Genomic DNA, 19,999 nt, shown 5'->3' with positions numbered 1-19,999 from the left:
ATTCCCTGTGGAAATGGAGGTCACACTTTATTTCCATTCAGGATGCTGATGTTTTCTGTTGCTTTTTACTTTTGCTTTTTCCTTATTCTTAACAATTTGGATACCTTTGGCAGTCATTCACTCTGACTTGTTTGTCTTCATGAGTACAGATAGTGACTTTTTGCATTGTGTCCTTACAATGTCCCTGACCACAGACCAGAACTCTTCTAGATCCCTATTTATTACCTTTAGTAGTACAACCCTGTTGTTTATGTGTTTTTTAAAATTTTTACATGGATATCTTCACAGACTGTTTTTGAAATTAGTATAAACAGCTGAGTCCTAGTTGTCTTGGTAATCTTTGTGTCTAGTTTTCACCAAATCCAGTATAATGGATTCAGTCTACAGTAACTGAAATTCATAGGACTTAGGTCATGACAAACTTATCCTAATGGTTTTATTGGAAACTAATGTATTCTAAATCCAACTCACTGTGTTGTGTGTGTGGGCAAACAAACTCTTTTTATACTAAAACTAATTCTTGGTGCCAGAATTTTCACCACATATGCACATCTTTTCATCTGTTTATTACATATTTAATATCTATTTTTAACTGAAATAGTGTGTTTGTGTCTAGCAAAAAGGGCTGTACTACACTACACCAGTAAGTATGGGACCAGTCTAAGAACAAAATGACTGACACTGAGAATTAGAAATGACCAAGACTAGCCCTGAAGCAAGCCAGTGACAAGCTGGAATCTTTGTGGTCCAGCTGGTCAAAGACCACATCAGCCTCTATATACTTTCTGTGTTACCATCACTGCCCCGAGTCAGCTGAAGAGCTCCATGCAAGCACCTGGCCATCATAGGCACCTGTGTTGACATCAACAAAGGTGTCCATGTGATCAAGAAAAAGAAGAGAGGTGATCTCCCCACCTTATTCCTGATGTCAGAAAGTAGTGCCCTGCCCACAATGCCCAGAAACTAAGCTCTTCAACTCGCTGGGAGTGACAACAGAGATGACACAGGCACAATCTATCCTCTTTTTACTATTCTGATTGCAAAGACAAAAGGTGATACTGGTGGTGTCCTATGTGGACACTAGAATGATCTGAACCACCCAATCCAGCAGTCCACACTGCCCCAAAACCACAGTATACTCTAGAGTTTCAAACAAACATCTCATGACATTTTTTGACATGGAGAAACCTGGATTAATCTGGTTTAACCTGTGGTATTCACCGGAAGTGAATAAAAATGTCATTAATTATTTGCTATTAAATAGGCAGATGTAAACTGCACTTGAGGAGGTTGAACATATTTGTCAAGATGTGATTCTGTCCCCACCCGTCACCTCATCCCCTGGCTATTTATTGCACATCTTTAAACATATGTGAAGGCTCTGCTAGGAAAATGTAGCAGAAATAAAATACAGTTAATCTTAGCAGATTAATTCTATTTAGCTTTCCTTTAACATTTTTGACAGATTTTAACATATAGGGTTTTTCTATAAATCTTCTTACTAATAAGCCAAGCCTTTTTTCCTCCAAAAAATCGAAAATCAAACACAGCATACATTTGTAAAGGGTAAGGTATTAGGTTAAGACAGCTACCCCTACTTTTGCTACTTATAATTCTGTAATCCCAAACGAAAGCCAGTGTATAGGAAATAACATTGACCAAATCTTTTAAATCAAGTAATATATGTACCATGTGCTGCTTGTTCTATATGAAAATAGAGTTTAACTTTCAAACAACCCACATTTAAATAAATGCAAAACTAATCCCAATTGCCCAGAATGATCTCTTTTTCCTAAGACTGCATCTCTTAATATACATAATGCAGCATTTCAACAAAATAACTGTAGATTATTCCTAATCCCAAAGTTGAGACACTAAGACTTCTGTTCAAATAGGATAACCATGAAGCACAAACTATTGATCTTTTCAGTTCAGCTGTGTCTGATTGCATTTAAAAAAAAAAAACCCTGACTATAGTTAATGCCATTTCAGCAAGTCATGTATTTATTTACAGTTTGTACAAATGATGATAAGAGGAGTTGCTGACATGTTATCCCATTTACATCTTTGGAACAATCTAATTCCACTGGAAAAACATTGTATTGACTACAAATGTCACTGCAGTAACAGAAAATGCATAAATGAATATTAATAAAGCATAGCATTTGAGGTCAGAATATATCTCCATGAAATTTCATATATAGGTTACAATCCCTATTCTTTTGTTGGTCTTGAGGGATAGATAGACAGACAGACAGACATATATATGGTATGGGACAAGTAATATATTTGAAGAAAAATAAGACAGTAGATGGAACACCCTGAAAATATTGATCATTGTTTAAAATGTAGCATAAACTTATGACAGTAGATTACACAAAGAATGAAAAAGGAACAATTTAAATGAAACACCAGATGCATTATAGAGCCATTCAAAGCTGAGAACCATCACTTGCCTAGATATGTAAAAAGTGGACCTATATTCCTTATCCTTTCCCCCATGTCACACACATGATGTCACATATTTATATAGGTCTTAACATGCATCAGAAACCCAACAGTTGTGTTCATGTGGGAATCTGCAGAAGTAGACTTCCTCCAATCCTTTGCACTATATGAGTGAATACCAGAAGCAAGAGAGACATAGGCCATGTCTACATGGGGCAAAAAAAAATGTGGGCTCATCTTTCAGCTGCTGCAGAAAGTCCACATAATATGGATTCACTGCAGTAGTGTTACATCCAGGTGTTCATTTGGCACATTGGAAAAAGGATTTACTTCAGAGGTTCCAGGAAACTCTAAAGGAATCACGGTATTTTAGAGGTGGACCCATTCCCATCCAGCATCCACATCTTCTACAGACCCACTGCTACATCACCAGCCAAAAGCAGTTCTCTCACAGAGACCTGAGGGTGATATTGTTTCTGGTGAGGTTACAATAATGCACCTGACTATATGACAAGGAGAAGTTATGTCAGAAAGCCTGTGTGAGGGAACAGCTTATATGGCTGATGGCACATAATCATCTATGAGCTTTTGCATATGTATGTCCAATTCTTTGTAGATAGAGATACCACTTGGAACCTAAATCATTCATTCCATGTCCACAAATTTTGTATGGAACTGCCTGCGATCTGAAAGTATCTTGATGGGTATATTGTTTTTTAAAAAGTTTGATGTTTATTCATTCAGTCGCTTCTGACTCATCATGACCTCAAGGACCAGCCCTGCCATAGCTGCTTTGTTCTTATCTTTATGATATTAAACAAAGCTTGAATTTACAGTTGGGTGAGGAGAAAGAATAGGAAATCTGCTTGTGTGTACATTGAGATATCTGCATGGGTGCATATATGATCCAGCGCATCTCTGAGAGATTTTTTTTAAAAAAATCTTCTGATGGATCTCCCCCATCCATCTTGCAGATTTGAAATCTGCTACAAAGGAAGGTGTCAGGATGGCAGGGGACCATTTCCCAGGACTGACAGGTCTGTGTTTGGAATTGTTGTCAGGTCCAGCGATTTTTAAACCCACTTATTTAATCTGAACTTTGACGTTGTCTGGAAACGCCCTGAGATAACCCAAATCTTCCTGGAAAGCTTTCCTGTGAATCCAGCCATGTGTCTTCTGGATTCCCTGCAGCAGTTGAAAGGCAAGTCCACTTATTTTGCCTATGTAAATAAAGACTATGTGCCTATTGCTTCTGGTATTCACACATACATTGCAGATGTTTAGAGGGGGTCTACCCATGTTGATTTCCATATGACTGCAACTATTGGGGCTCTGTTTTTTTGTTCATGTTTGTATTATGGTTCAGATGTGATCGGACTTCCTGCTCCTGTCACTGACACCATGGACCCATTGGTCTTCCCACCAATACTATTCAACTCAGCTGGATTCATACAGATGTATTACATGTTCAGGGACCTTGATCATGCAGTCATTTTCCAATTGTGTGGAACACCTATATGTATGTTTCCAATATGATTACAAATGGACTTCTTTGGAAGGGGGTATGGCTGAAGGTATGCACGGTATTTGATATTAGGAAAGTGTCATGTTTCTTCTGAAATGCAGAATATGTGGGTACTTATTTACCACAGAGGTACCTTGAAGGACCTAGAAAATCCTAAGAGATGAATTTGCTAGGTTCTCCAGTGAGATTCTGTGATAATTTCTGGTTCAAGCATACTATAAAATTGTCTGGGAGACTCAGAACATTCCTAAATCTGTTTTTATTAGATGCTGGTGAGTAAAACTACAAATACCAGCCTCACAGGTATGTGGGCTGTGCTATAGTTAAATATATGGCAAATTCCCCTACCTGGACATATGTTGATAAGTAGTGCTCATCATGTGAAATTGATAAGAGGAAAAAAAGAATAGTATCTGAGGTAGTTAGGCACTGTGAAATACAGTATATCAGCTGGAAGTGGATTTACATAAGTGGATTTGTATACAGTCTTTAAATAAAAGGGTGTCCTTGCTTTTAGTTAACGCTAAAAGTAAAACCCTTCCCTTGCCAAGTTAATCATGACCATATGTGCCTGGTCTTATTACACATAATGGAATGCAGATTGTTCATAAAGCTTCCACTGAGGACTGGAGAGAGCAAATACACACAAGCTGTTTAAGTCTTTTCAGAGCATTGGCTTAAGTATGATTGGTTATTACCTATTCTGAAAGCAAGCCCAGCACAGGATTTCAGGCTACTTTATCACTGAATCCACCGAATCTAAAGGCAAACTGCTTGTTAATGGACAGGGTCCTGAAAGTTGAGGGCAGACAGCCTGTCCAAATGTCATTTGGAAGATACATTGGCTTTCTGTGGTAACATATTAAAACATTAATCAATTTTACGATCAATAAACCATACATTTTTGGTGCTTCAGTGTTTGGGATACATTTCAGGATATGATGTAGAGTCACTTTAAATGTAAACTTGTGCACAACAGCATTACAGCATCCACAGATTTGTTGTTATAGCCCTCCTGCAATGTTGCTTTCATCCCGCAACCCCTTACCCCTTCATTCCATAAGACAGGTTTCAAGGAAGACTTTGCCTATCCAAAAATAAGAAGTTCTTTACTAAAATAATTCAGAAAATTCCTCCACAGTATAGCTGGGGCACATTTCTCATTTCTCTCCATAAGTGGCCACTAAAAGGGACCCAGAGTTCTAAAGGAAAGTGTGGATATGTCACAAACTATAGAAATAGGTGATGTGTGCAGAGGAGTTTGTAATTTCACACCGAAATGCTCATTCTGTCAGACAGCACAGCCAATAGCATGTGAAATGTGGAATTCTGGGAACTATAGTCCAAATAGTAGCTTTTCCAAACTCTAGGTTAGAAGCTCTCTAAATATCCTTCTGACTTGGTAGGTGTGGAAATAATAAAAGAAACTGCATGAAACTGCATAGCTCTCACCTAACTTGTAATTAATAGCAGCATAGCCTAGCAATTTAACTCATTTCAAATTCGCACTGATTAGCAATTTTCTTCTTTTTGAATGTAATTAGCTATTTTGTCTTAATACACTTGTGAAAATAAGGGAATAAGGAGAAGGAGAAGGAAAAGGACAATAATGGTAGCAGAAAACCAACTGTGGAAGTTCCTTCAATATAGAAATGTACATATTTGTATGATATATCTAATTCAGTATATCAGTTATCAAATATAGCTGCTGTAGATATCAGGAAGCCAAAAGAAGGAACAGTAAGGCAGTCAAGGAATTTGGCAAAATATTTGTCTATCGGGAAGTTCTATTTAAAGAAGGAAGTACACCAGGTAGTACTATGCAAACAATATAGCAGCCCCTGAGAATATTAACAGCATGAGTCTGCATCAGGAATGGTCATTAGGGACCTCATCACACTTACCTTTTTTAGCATCCTAGGATGCTAAAGGGACAGTCCAGCAACACATGATGTCGCAGGACTTCCTGTGGAAGCCCCACTCCCAACCGGTGTGAAAGCGTAATAGGGCGCTTCCCTCCTAATATGGCAAAGCTCCTGTGTTTAAGCTGCAGGGGGAAGCATCACTGCTTGGATCAGCCCATCTATGAATATTGCCTCAGCTACATAGCTGAACACCTTTAAGATAAAATGACCTTCCATCAGCAGTTTAAATCATCTTTAATGAAGAATATTGGGAACTTCCTCAAAATAAGGCACGTTTACTACTTCTCATTTATATCTGTTAAAATTGGAAGATTTAAGAGCCAGCTTGTTAAGACGAAGAAAACCTTTGACATAAGAAATTGAACTTTTCCAGTTGGCCTTGAGGTGAAATCAATGTATTACTAATTGGATGGTGCTTCTATATAAACCCCAAAACTAAGATAGCCTGAATTACAAGTATAAAGATTAAAATTAATAGCCTGCATTCCAGTAGTTGCAACAATAGAATAATTGATGACATCTGCTGTCAGAAAAGCAAAGTTGTGGGCTGTGATATTATGGGGTCTTTGCTTTAGAGTTTGTCTTTGTCTTTTACTTGTAAATTTAAAATAACTTTAAAAAGAGGTTAGTATACTTCACTAAGGACTTTATCACGCTAAGTCATGTTTGTATATTCATGGCATTTATGAATACACAAATAACAGATTTGTACTGAGATAAGTACCTTCAGCATTGAACCTCTCTTCAGTTTCACCATCTCTCTCTCTCTCTCTCTCTCTCTCTCTCTCTCTCTCTCTCTCTCTCTCTCTATATATATATATATATATATATATATATATATATATTTCAAGAGCGATTTTGAAATCAGCAATCAATAATAATAAAAGGAAAATATTACTGTAATATTAAATAAACAGAAAACATACAGCTCAGGAATAGCAAAAGGAAGTGGGGAGAGTGAGAGAGAAGGGGAATATCATTCTCTAACATCACGTCACTGCAACATGTTGGCACAGAGGCAGAATGGACCCATTGCACAAGGTGATGATAATATTGTGGTATTACAAGCTATTAATGGGGTTTGCCTACCAACAACAGGGAACAAATTAGACACAGCGAGGAGTCAGAACAGCAGCAGGATGCATATGGTATCATGTGATAGGGACTGTCACCTTTTGTAACATTTCAGTTTTAGTTCTGGTTTGCCTGCCTTGTGCAATACAGTAGCTGATAGCGAATGCTGGCTGTTGTTATATTTAATATTTACTTTTTCCTCTGAGACCTTAAGCCAGTGTTCTTCATTGTCCTCCCCATTTTATCCTAATAGAAGTCTTGTGCGGTAGGTTGGGCAGAGAGAAAGTGACTGCCTCACACTCATGCAAGTAGCTTCATTCCTTATCAAGGATTACTTACTTAGGCAATCCCTCATTGCCCAAGTATGATAGCCTTCCAAGTTCTTGGAAGATACTTGTGGAGGTCGGTGCACAGCCGATCAACACACAGTCTTCACAGAGTGAGGGTCTCAACCAGTGGCATGGTTAACACGACGACTGTGGCTTCTCAGTCAGTTGCAGCCTTCTTCCACCTTCACAGTTGTTGTAACATTACCATGTTATCATCTGCCTGATCCGCCATTGAGATCTTTGGACTGTGCTTGGTCTGGAACCTCCCCTGTGGCCCCACCCTCAGAGTGCATGACTCTGGTGGTTACGCCTGCAGGTTAATTGGAACATGCAAGCTCCCCACCACCACCACCACCACCACCACCAGGTAACAATCCATCGAGGAGGATTGAATGTTGATATCTTAAGTTTCCATCAAGCACAAATATTTCCACGTATCATATCAGAATGTTTGACTTACTAGTACATTTTTACCAGACATGTGGGTCATGTGAATCACAAAGACATCATTGCATCTTTAATATTTTTCAAAATTTCACTCTTAGGGACACTGTATATGCACAGGAGTCAATAAAATCATGGCAGCGAGCTCTAGACATAATTCTGTATAGTCTCTGTACCTTCTAATAATGCACATAAGAACTGTACATATACCTTAGTAGATAATGCATGGGGTAATGTTGGTATGATTCTGTTTCCAGACAAGGCGCATTAATACATGTATGAGCAGCTCCATCACATTGTCAAAGCTATGTATAAAATACCTGGAGTTCGCCAAACTAAAATTCTTGCCTTCTATCCCCTTATTCCCAGAACAACAGAGTTTCCTTCAATCAGTGACCTAAATCCAATTTTTATTCTAAACTTGGGTAAACTGACTAAGTTAATGGGAACTTGATAAGACAACATTAACATAGATTCTGTTGATTCAGTTGGGTCTAATCTAGTTGAGATTAAACAATTTAGTTTCTTAAAGTCCTACATTTAAATACTGAACTGAAAGCAGCGATTGTTGGAGCTGTTTCATACATTACAAAGCAGTAGACCCTGATTTTCTACTCACTGCATCCCTCAGGAAGTCACACTCAACTGAAGAAAGGTTATAAATATCAGTAGACCTCTTCAAAGAGAAAGATTTCTATATTCTTTCTCACAGACTGATGTGTGATTTAAATATAGGCCTGAATTTCCTAGGAGAGATACCGTGGTGCTACAGAAGTCAGGAGAACTAGGATTTTCCTTTTTAGTGTTTTTAGACTGGCTGCTTTCGTCTCTCTAATACAGTGCTCCAAATCCTGAAGATTTTTTGAAATTGAAAGTCTGTTTGAGGAAGACACCAGAGGATTATCTTTCTCTGTGTGCTAATGGCTTGTACCACATCTCTTTTAGCACACTTCTCCGATATCTTTGAAATCCCTTGTAATAGACAATTCCCTAAATCTCCCTACTACATTGAAAGCTGGCTGCTCATGCTTGCTTCAATACAACTTAATACATTTTAAGGAACTGTGTAGCATTCAGGTTGTATTATTATTATTATTATTATTATTATTATTATTATTATTATTATTAACTTCATTTCTATCCCGCTCTTCTCACCCCGCAGGGGACTCAGAGCGGCGTACAACATAGATTTAGGCAAAATGTCAATGCCTCATATACATAGCAAATAAAACATAACATAAAATCAATAGAAACAATCAACATTTAAATTCAATTTAAAACCATTAACATTAAGATATTAAAACATAAAAACAGCATCTAGATACACCCCCCCCATCATGATCTTAAGGTCTTCTTTGGCTGTCTAGGTTGGTGCTGGGTGACTGGACTCCCACCAGCATCCTCCTTTTATGCCCCAGCCTCAGGAGGCAGCAGGTGTTTCTGCTGGGCCTTGCTTCAGCCAAGCAGTCAGGGCCAGAGTCTACAAGGAGCCAGTCACCAGGAGCTGAGGTCACAGGCAGCCTGCAGCAGTCAAACACTGTACTTTCCTCCAAGCTCCCAGTTGTTGGTATTCCATGGCTGTCTAGGTTGGTGCTAGGTGACTGGGCCCCCACCAGCATCCTCCTTTTATGCCCCAGCCTCAGGAGGCAGCAGGTGTTTCTGCTGGGCCTTGCTTCAGCCAAGCAGTCAGGGCCAGAGTCTACAAGGAGCCAGTCACCAGGAGCTGAGGTCAAAGGCAGCCTGCAGCAGTCAAACACTGCCCTTTCCTCCAAGCTCCCAGTTGTTGGTGTTCCATGGCTGTCTAGGTTGGTGCTGGGTGATATGGGCATTTTACTTCTCTTGATTGGATACAACTGGAAGTAACTTGAAAATATTGCCTTTGTTTTCGAAAAGATAAGGAAAGAAATTGACAGCAGGTTGTGGCTCTGGTTAGGGTGAAAGTCTGGCAAAATGTATTTGGACAACCTAGCATGGTAGGTTTCATTTCGCTTGCTCCAGGCTTTCACATGTCTCATGTGGCCCAATAATTTCACGACTTCTAGAGTCCGCTTAGAATAAGTTCTTCCAGGCTTGTGAAACCTATACAAATGCCAGACAAAAGCATTTCATATTGAAAGCAAGTCTACACTGGCTGCTAAAGCCAGGGACATTGAGCATCTAGTATCACAAGGCCAGTCCACACGACAATCTTTGAATGAACATCTGGCTGATCTGAAGTTCCCAAGTGACTGCAACAGCCTTTGGTCCTGACTACTGCTGTAGCCAAACAACCTGCTAGTTCACTATTTGGTAGCACTTATTCCTGAAGTAGCAAAGAACCACAGAAACTTCTTTTCTGAATCACTGCTTCTGCAAAATATCTCAGATTCTGCTAGAGGGTGAGTGAGTAACAGAATGGACAGCAGAACTGAGACACAGAAACAAAAAGGGATTGCTATGCAAGTGGCTATAGAGCTATCAGAACTGAAAGCAACTATTGTCACCCTGAGGCTAATTCACAATGCCCTTATAAAATCTATGGAAATGTGCTGGTCTTATCAAAATACCTTAACCTGCTCATATTTTACTTTGTGGAAAATTTAGTGAGACGCTTACAACTTTGATGTAATTTTATGCCTCTCGGGCACAATGCATTACAATGACATCTGTTCTCACATTTAGGTCCCTTTCAGTCTTTAAGCTCTGGATAGAAATTGATGTTCATAAAGGTACGAATCAGCCTTTTGATATTTATGATTATTGCAGAAGGAAGAGATAATTGTGGGACTACAATTCCCAGGACACTCCCAGACCATGCTGATAGAAAGATTCTCCCACCATAAAATTTGGCAATGCTTGTAGGGAACCTGGGAGTTGTAGTTCTAAACATGACAGAGAAGTTGAACTGTTCTCACTGTTTCTCAGAGCCAGACCAACCATTATGTAGAGTGAGTAGGCAAATATTGAGTGTCATGAGAGGGTAGTTCAGTTTGGTATTATTGTAGTTTGACTTCCAGAGAATGGAAGAGGCACTTTTGTAATTTTCTGCATCCTGTGCCAAAAGAATGTTGGGGAAATGAAAAAAGGAAAATGGAGAAAGACAAATACAATCAATTGTATGCTCAAATAAAACCCTAATCCTATAGTTTTCTCAAGATTTGAATTCTGGCAGACTCTAATGGGACACAGGACACCATGAAAGATCAGGCAAAGGCAAATCTTTATTATGTGTAGATAGTTCCTCCTCTTGCATAGTGTAAATTCCACGCTATGAAGGGGCAAATTGATACTGAAACTTCTAACAATTTCATACTTTCCACTTCTCAAGACAATCCTAAGATTTTCTCAGCAATTTTCAAAAGTCTACTTTTGGAATCAGTTTCACATTAATCAACTGGACAATCACTTGTAACATTTATTGGTGCACAAACTGCAAATAATAATAATAATAATAATAATAATAATAATAATAACTGCAAAAATCATGTAAAAATGTCATTTTACTCTCTACTCCATCTGTTAGTCTTAATTTTTGCTGCATCAAAAACACAAAGGCAGATCCATCCTCTATGTTTTCAGAGTGTCAGTCTATAACTTCAGTCATATTCTTCTAAGCTGAGCAACAAGCTTTATGTCTGGATTTAGGTCAAAGTTTATAAGGCCAGAAGTTTTTAGCTAATAGCAAAACTTCATGTTTAGTAAGCTCAATTCTACTAAAACATTAGCAAGCATGTCTTATTCCAAGCTATACCAACCCCCTTTACAACTCCATATATATACATCTCCAACAATAATAAGCTGGTATGTACCTTGATATGCGAGTAGGCTGGAGTACCTTTTGCCATTCTGCCTTTGGCACCAAGATATATTGAGTCAGATTTGTTATTTCTGCCTTTTGATAAACAATTACCAATGTTTTGTGTTACATCCCACTGCCAGTGCAATGTGACTCCAATCTTAGCCCATTGGCTTCCCCGAAGTCTCATGGGAACACAGCACTAGGGACTGAGTTCCCTTTAAAAACACTTATATTTCATTAAAGTTGAACCCATAGGGTTTTTTAATGAAATAATCTATGGCTGGAATGGAGCCTGAAGTTATTTTAAATCCATCTCTTGAAATGATCAACATTTCAAGTTGACATATAGCCTTCCAGCTACAACAAAACACAAATGAAACTGTTCATCTGGAACCCAGTTTGAAGATAAAATCTTCAGTGCATTTCTCTTGGTAGAAATGTATACCCCTGAATTAAGAAGGCACAAAATAAAACTATATGGAACAATTTGTCACACATTCACCAATGCACACACAAAAGCCAAGAGAGTGAATATCTTAGTAGTCTTAGTAGAAAACAGCAGGGTTCTTATGGGATCACTGGCTATTACAACAAGGCAGTTTACTATTGCCTTGTCACCAAGGGAGATAGATGAGTTTAAAGAAAGAGTTCACTGAGCAGCTTTTTTCTTCCTTAATAGATAAAGAACTCCATCATCTTTACAATAAAAAAGCTAGACATTTTCAGCTACTATCAGTCACTATAAGACCTACAACATTTTTAGACAAAATATGGGAACATAGGGATCTCTAACTGCTATTATAAGACTGTAACTGCCACTACCCAGAGCCTTCATAAACCTACCATGGAGAGGAATTAAAAGAGTGGCAGGATATGATGGTTAGGATAGATGGATCTCTTACCTTTTCATCCAAACATTCAAACCCTAATCCAAGCAGCTATCCAAAGTATTGAACCTATTTAAGAAAGGGTTCAGTATTTTGGATAGTTCCATGGTTTAAAACGTGAGTGTTTTGACCCCACACTATTTTGCCATCATCTGAAAATTTAATAAGCATGTCCTGCATTCCATCATCCAAGCCACCAATAAAGCACTGGAGGCAGGACAGAACCCTTACTCACTTCACTCCAGGTTGAAGAGGGGCCCTTGGTTTTAGTTGGTCAACCAATTACAAGTCCACCTAACATTAGCATTGTGCAGCTCATGTTTTACAGTTTGTTTGCAATAATATATTGGGGAACCTTGCCTAATGTCTTTTGAAATGAAGTTATGCTACATCCAGACATGTATAAATGAATCACAGATATAGCAACATCAAATAAGCTTCATTCTTGTCGATTTCTTTTAATTTAGTGCTTTGAGTTTTGAACTGCTATATTTTCTTAAACATAGGGAATTACTGCAAGAGAAATTGACAAGGAGGAGGAGGACAAATAAGAGAAGGAGAAAATTCTGCTCGCTCCCTCATACCATTAAATCATTTTAAACATATGGGCCAAACTCCTGCTGATTCACTATAGTAGCAGTTGCCCCCTTTGTCATTGTGCAGTGGGGAGAAGAAAAGGCAGACAATCCCATTTCTTCACAGTCTGGCCTTATAAACCTTTTTATTCAGCCAGGATTTTAAAGAAAGATGGTTTTTAAGATCAAGTCTGGGGGTGCTGTGGTTTTAGCTTTGAATGTGTTTTAATCAGTTTTTATGGATTTTAACTGTCAATTTTTAATACCATTGATATTTAATTCTGTTTTAATGTTTGTATATTTCTAGATTTTAAATTGTATTGAAATGCTTTTAATGTAAGCTGCATTGCGTCTCCTTTGGAGAGAGAAAAGTCGGATATAAATAAACATAATAGTAGTAGTAGTAGTAGTAGTAATAGTAGTAATTTTAAAATTCTGCCATCACTACCTATTCTGATGTAGTTAACATAGTTGCATAACATTCAAACATGATGCTTTCATTAGATAAGCTAATTCTATAAACATTCCCCAAACCTCATTCTTGTTGGCAGCACAGAGGCATCAGCGTTTGTAGGAAATAATAATTGAGAAAAGAGATGTCTGTCCTTTTTTTCCTCATCTCTTTGTTGTTGTTTTCTTTTTAGGTCGATGTATTTAAGCCTTCAGATTTCTTTTTACGTGCAAACATCGCATGCCTGTTCTTCCAGAAATTAGTTAGTTTTTTACTTCTCTTTTCTTTTGGAAGGGAGCATCCATGGGGCTCCAGTTCCAAAAATGGCCATTATCTTACACCTGTACATGAGAGACCAGTTTGGGGGGCCTATAGGTCAATTTCTATTGTCTGTCCCAAAATGGATCACATGAAACAATAAATGGATGCTTTCTTTTATTTATATTTGTTTATTAATTTCTTTATTTTGCCCTGCCTTTCTCCCCATAGGGATTCAAAAAGACTAACAATGACATTACACAATGCAGTAGAATTTAGAAATAAAGCAAATACATATACGTATAAAAATTATAAAACTATTACATGTTTATGTCATGAGTGTAAATGTTAAAATAGAGTTAAAATACAATTAAAAATACATTTTGGAACTAGACAACCCCCTCCACAAGTGAATGCATTTTGACTGCCATTGCTCTGTGCTTTGGAATCATGGGCATTCCAGTTTTACAAGACCTTTAGCTTTCTTTGCCAAAGTGCCCTGGTGCCTCATGAAACTACAAATCCCAGGATTCCATAGCATTGAGCCATGTAGAGGTACTGCATAAGGTCATATCGCACTAACATGCTGCACTCTGTTTAGGATAAAAAGGTAAACGTTTCCCCTGACATTAAGTCCAGTCATGTCTGACTCTGGGGGTTGGTGCTCATCTCCATTTCTAAGCCGAAAAGCCAGTGTTGTCCGTAGACACCTCCAAGGTCATGTGGCCGGCATGACTGCATGGAGCGCCGTTACCTTCCCGCTGGAGTGGTACCTATTGATCTACTCACATTGGCATTTTTCAAACTGCTAGGTTGGCAGGAGCTGGAGCTAACAGCGGCTGCTCACGCCACTCCTGGGGATTGAACCTGGGACCTTTCGGTCTCCAGCTCATCAAATATTTCTGTAATTCCCACTGTCCATTTTTTTTGGCTATTTCCCATTTTTAACAGCTTCTGAAAATAATGAAGTTCTTAACAAAAAAAATCACTTTTTTACTCAGAGATCCATCATTTATTTATTTTACCCTTATGGTTGATGGTGTCTAGACAGAAATCTCAAAAACTTACTCCCCCATCCTGGTATAATTCCAGATTATCTCATATCCCATATAACCCCATAATTAGTGTTATTTTTTTTTGCTAGTCAGCAGATCCAAAACTTGTTCTGATTTCATTAAATTTTATGAGAACTGCTTCTACTTTTGCTTGTTTCAATGTTCAGTTTATGTGATTTCAGCTTTGGAAAAGCACTCTTCAGTGTTCACATGAAGGGTGTTATTTAAGTCATTAATCAATCTTTTAGGTGGAGTGTGGAAATTATAAAAATTCATCTTAAGTAATAGCCATTAAATTATAAAGAGAGTTTTTCCTCTTGCCCTATCAGCAACATATGTAGTCATCATTCAAATCTATAGGTGATTTAGGAAGATGCAGATATAGTCTTAGCTCAGTGCCCAGTCTTTACTCAGATTGTTCTCAAGTTGGTGGGGAAATAGGTAAAAGACTTCTTTGAAGTCACTACCTAGGCAAGATAGATTTTCAGATACTGACTAGTGAAGACTTTTGCTCTGTTTTAAGATGGCCTTTCATCAAATCAGAAAGAACGAATACAGTTCTCAGGAGGGATGTGATTTAAAAAAGACTTGGGTCAAGTCAAATCTTACCAGAAAAAAGGAAGGGTGGAAAGCAGTAGAAAGAAGTTCATACTAACGCATGTCTTTGATACATGCTGGCCCCTTTTTTAAACAAATGGAAAGCCTATATATAATACTATAAGAACCTGAAAGCACAGCCATCCATACTTTGTTATTCCATTAAGAGAGTGGGATAGAACTGTAAAGTACTGTAACTTCCATTCAGTGAGAAGTGATACTCTCTCTGGATATTAATATCATGGTCATGTGGACTACTTCACAGAGAAGAGTCTTCTGTTTAATGGCATTTTCCCTCTAAAGTAATTTCTAGTCCAAGAGGAAGGGAGACCCAGAGCTTTGGAATTGCCCATTGACACAATTTGACTCTTTCCAAATATGAGTCTGTAAATGTAAATGAGCATATGCAAATATATGTCCTAGTATATTTCTTTTTCTATGAGGGTGAAGTATATACATCTGACAATTTGAGTTTCAACTTCATTTATGGGGAAGTCCTAGCCATAGTTGGCAATGAGTCACCAATCAACAATTTGCAAGATAGAAGTAGTAGTCATACTCGGAGCTAAAAAAAAATCATGAGATGGTCAGTTTAGGTGAGCTGTGCAAGTATGAATAGTTCATATAAATAAATATGTTCATATAAATAAATACAAAACTATTCCTCAAACTCATTGGGTGACCTTAGGGAAATCATACTCAGAGGAAAGCAATGGCAAACCTCTTCTGAACAGGTCTGGACAAAAAATCCCTTTGATAGGTTCACCTTATAGTCATCATAGGTTGGAAACAATTTAAAGGCTCACAACAACAACAACAACAACAACAACAACAACAACAACAACTTTCTAGAACATGAAAAACAGTGGTCAGATACAAACAGAGACATGTGCTAGCACATCAGCCAATGTTACTTATTACAAAAGAGCAATTTCTTGTGGTTCAACAATCCACTTCATTATTTTCCATCCCATGTTTTCTTTGCATTTCAAGAATAACATTCCTCTTAGAGAATTCTGCTGTAAATCAATATTCCATTGGACGTAAGGAAAATGTATCTTATTAAGGCAAATAATTGCCATAAACATTCTCTCAAAGCTCCGAAAAGCTGATGATAAGTTTTCATGGTATGGATGGCTTTACAAATTGCCTTTGGACATAGCCCGTGAATGAATAATATGTGTAAATTGTGGATTAAGCTTGTTGATATTAAAATATTTCTTAATTGTTTAATCACACTCACCATTTGTAGTATATCAGCAGCAGAATACATCTACTCAGCAGGCAGTCTTACTGAATGCAACTGAACCCCAGAAACTGTGTTTTGGATTGCAGCTTCATTGTTTTGTATGTAAAATGTGTTTCTTCTGTGAAAAGAAGTTAAAGTACATTAAGATAGCCAAAAGGAAAAAAAAAACTAGCTCATACATTTTCCCCAAAACCTCAAATGCTATCAATGTCTCCATTTTCATATTTATTTGCAATTATTTAGGCTTTTCTAATCCTCTCAATTTTCTGTTTTTTTTTTAAAAAAAAATCAGAGTTCTTTTTTGGTCAACAACACAAACATTCCTGTATTTACTATTCAAGGATAATGTCAGAATCATAGAATTGGAATGGACCTCATTAGCCATTGAATCCAACCCCTTATTCAGTGCAGGAACTCCCACCAAAAGAGAATCCAAAAGTGGAGCCTCGGTGGCGCAATGGGTTAAACTCTTGTGCCAGCTGAACTGCTGACCTGAAGATTGGAGATTTGAATCCGCAAGACGGGGTGAACTCCTAACTGTCAGCCCTAGCTTATAGAGACATGGGAGAAGCCTCCCTAGGCATTGCCTGAGTAACATCTTTGTAGATGGCCTATTCTCTCACACCAGAAGTGACTTGCAATATGCTCGCTTCTGACACAATTTTAAAAAATCCAAAGGAGGCAGCTGTCCAGCCTCTTTTTAAAGACTGCAAGAGAAGGAGATCATACCACCTCCCTAGGCAATCAGTTCAATTGTTGAGTCACTCTTATTATCAAGATGTACCTTGTGACATTTAGTTGAAATCTAGTTCACTGTAATTGGCACTATCATCTGGAGCAGCAGAGAACAAACCTTCTCTCCAAAGCAGCACATTAAAGCAAGGGGTGGATAAAGCAAAGGGTGTGATTCTGAAAGGGTTTTGTAGGAGATTTTAGAAAGGGAGGCAATACAAAGAGAAGAAGAAAAATAATTCCATAAAGATACAATAGGAAACTTCAGATATTATCCAGAGTCTCACAACTCACAGATAATACTCTAGAATGCCAGGGCCCTTTGGAATGGCAGCAATACAGCAAAGAAGAGTTTAGCATCAAGGGAGAAGAACCAACAGACTATCCTTTCACTTGGGTAAATAATGTTGATACATTTACCAGACATTTACCAGTTTCGAATATCATTTAGATGGCTTCTGGATCACCCCCTTACATTACTGTCAACCCATACCTTTATAGGGTTGTTGTTGTTGTTGTTGTTGTTGTTGTTATTATTAATTGTATTTATACTTTGCCTTTCTCCCTGTGGGTACTCAAGGCTGCTAACAATCCCACACTATACAAGTTTTAAAAGTGCAATACAAAAGTAAAAAAACAATTAAATAGTAACAGTGTGGTAAAAACAGAAAATACAATAAATACACTCAAAATTGCCTTTAAAACTCATACCTCTCGTGCCACCAACCTCCTTAAAGCCTTCTTCCCGAAATGCCTGTTGACAGAAAAAGATCTTGACCTGCTTGCAGAAGGCCAGCAGGAATGGAGCCTTAATAAGTCTTTGAACATGGTTTTTAACCAGTTATGTGTCAATCTGGCCATGTTCCCAATTATTCCGCATTTAATCAGTTTGTCAATTATAGTATTATGGGGAATCTTATCAAATGCTTTAATAAAATCCATATAAATGACACATGCACCATTCTCACCATTTACTAGACTAATGAGCTGACTGAAACAAGTTATAAGATTAACTCCATAGGAAATGTTCTTGACACAGCCATGCTGGATCCTAAAAACCACTGCATTGTCTTCAAGTTACTTGTAGACAGACGCTGGTATAATCCTTTCTAATCTAATTTGACAAAGGTGTTTTTAAAATAGTGGCTTTGAGTTCTACAATCTCTGGCCTATGGTTGAAACTGATGGAAGCAGTGCCTAACAACATCTGGAGAACCTCATCATCTCCACCTGCAATATAACTGCAATAAGAGCACACTACTTCAGTACTGCAGCAGGAATACAGAAAAATAGAATCTTCTTAAAAGTGGAAAACCATTGATAAAGTCAGCACTGTCATAACCTTGCCTTCCCTTGTGTCAAAACTCAACAAGGTATAATATATATTCAGCTTTCCTTAAAACCATGAAAGCCCAAAATAATGCTGAAGCTCAGTTTGAGGCTTACAGGACATTAATGGCCTGAGTTTACTGAACCATGGAATTAGCCTGGCCAGGATTCTGCCAGAATCCAAGCTCAGTAGAGACTAGCAAGGCAAAATCTGCAGTTATCCACATTAAGCAGGAGGAATGTTTCAGGAGATTTTGAAATAGGTTGTTGTATCAGAAATAGAAAAGCAAGAGTAAAAACTTGATCATATTTGGATTCAAATTTAAACTGGGCAAATGTTTACTTTCAGGTGGTTGGAGATTATTGCTTCTCCATTACACAAAATATCCAGAAATGCCGATGCAACTGTCCGACTGTCCAGGTGAAGGTCTGGGCAGATCTTTTACAAAAGAAAGCATTTTTTCCCTCCACATAATAATTCCTTTGCAATACATTGGAATATTTCAATATGGGGAGAATACTGTGTGTTTTATTTGGTAACAGCAATAAAAATACTATTATTATTTGTTGGGGGGGGGGGGCGGTGGCACAGTGCGTTAAACGTTGAGCTGCTGAACTTGTGGATCAAAAGGTGCCAGGTTCAAATCCCAGGAGCAGAATGAGTGCCCGCTGTTAGCCCCAGCTCCTGCCAACCTAGCAGTTTGAAAACATGCAAATGTGAGTAGATCAATAGGTACCGCTCCGGCGGGAAGGTAACGGTGCTCCATGCAGTCATGCTGGCCACATGATCTTGGAGGTGTCTACGGACAACACAAGCACTCTTCGGCTTAGAAATGGAGATGAGCACCAACCCCCAGAGTCGGTCATGGCTGGACTTAATGTCAGGGGAAAACCTTTACCTTTACTATTATTTGTTTTCAAACATAGAAATGAAATAATTAAGGATTTTAATCTCTAGCACTTGGTGGTAACAAGTAAACACTTTCACCTCTCTTCCCTCCCTTAAGAATTCCACACCAAAACATCACCATTATCAAAACAAATTTTGGAGATGTACAGAGATTCTGAGAGTCAGTGTAGTATAGTGGTTTTAGAGCAAGGGTCCTCAAACTTTTTAAGTGGAAGGCCAGTTCACGGTCCCTCAGACTTTTGGGGCAGGGGGGAGGACTATGATGAAATAGTCCAAAATTAGGATTGTTGTTGTTGTGTGCCTTCAAGTCATTTCAGACTTAGTTCAACCCTAAATCTAAAGTTTAGGACAGGGGCCAGGTAAATGACCTTGGAGGGCCACATCCAGTTCACAGGCTTTAGTTTGGGGACCCCTGTTTTAGAGTATTGAAATA

The 19,999-nt window shown here is 38.2% G+C and overlaps 1 long non-coding RNA gene across 1 annotated transcript in view; it reads right to left on the bottom strand.

Annotated features, from left to right (window-relative positions):
• LOC134298802 (uncharacterized) overlaps window positions 1-19,999 on the bottom strand; it is an 87,801-nt gene that overhangs the window by 49,693 nt on the left and 18,109 nt on the right. Inside the window, exon 3 of the long non-coding RNA XR_010005887.1 lies at window positions 16,590-16,713. This is a non-coding gene — a long non-coding RNA (uncharacterized LOC134298802). The remainder of the gene's footprint in view (window positions 1-16,589; window positions 16,714-19,999) is intronic.

The sequence above is a fragment of the Anolis carolinensis genome, chromosome 4 (assembly GCF_035594765.1).
Source record: "Anolis carolinensis isolate JA03-04 chromosome 4, rAnoCar3.1.pri, whole genome shotgun sequence".
Lineage (NCBI taxonomy): Eukaryota > Metazoa > Chordata > Lepidosauria > Squamata > Dactyloidae > Anolis > Anolis carolinensis.
This window is presented reverse-complemented; position numbering and strand designations above follow the sequence as displayed.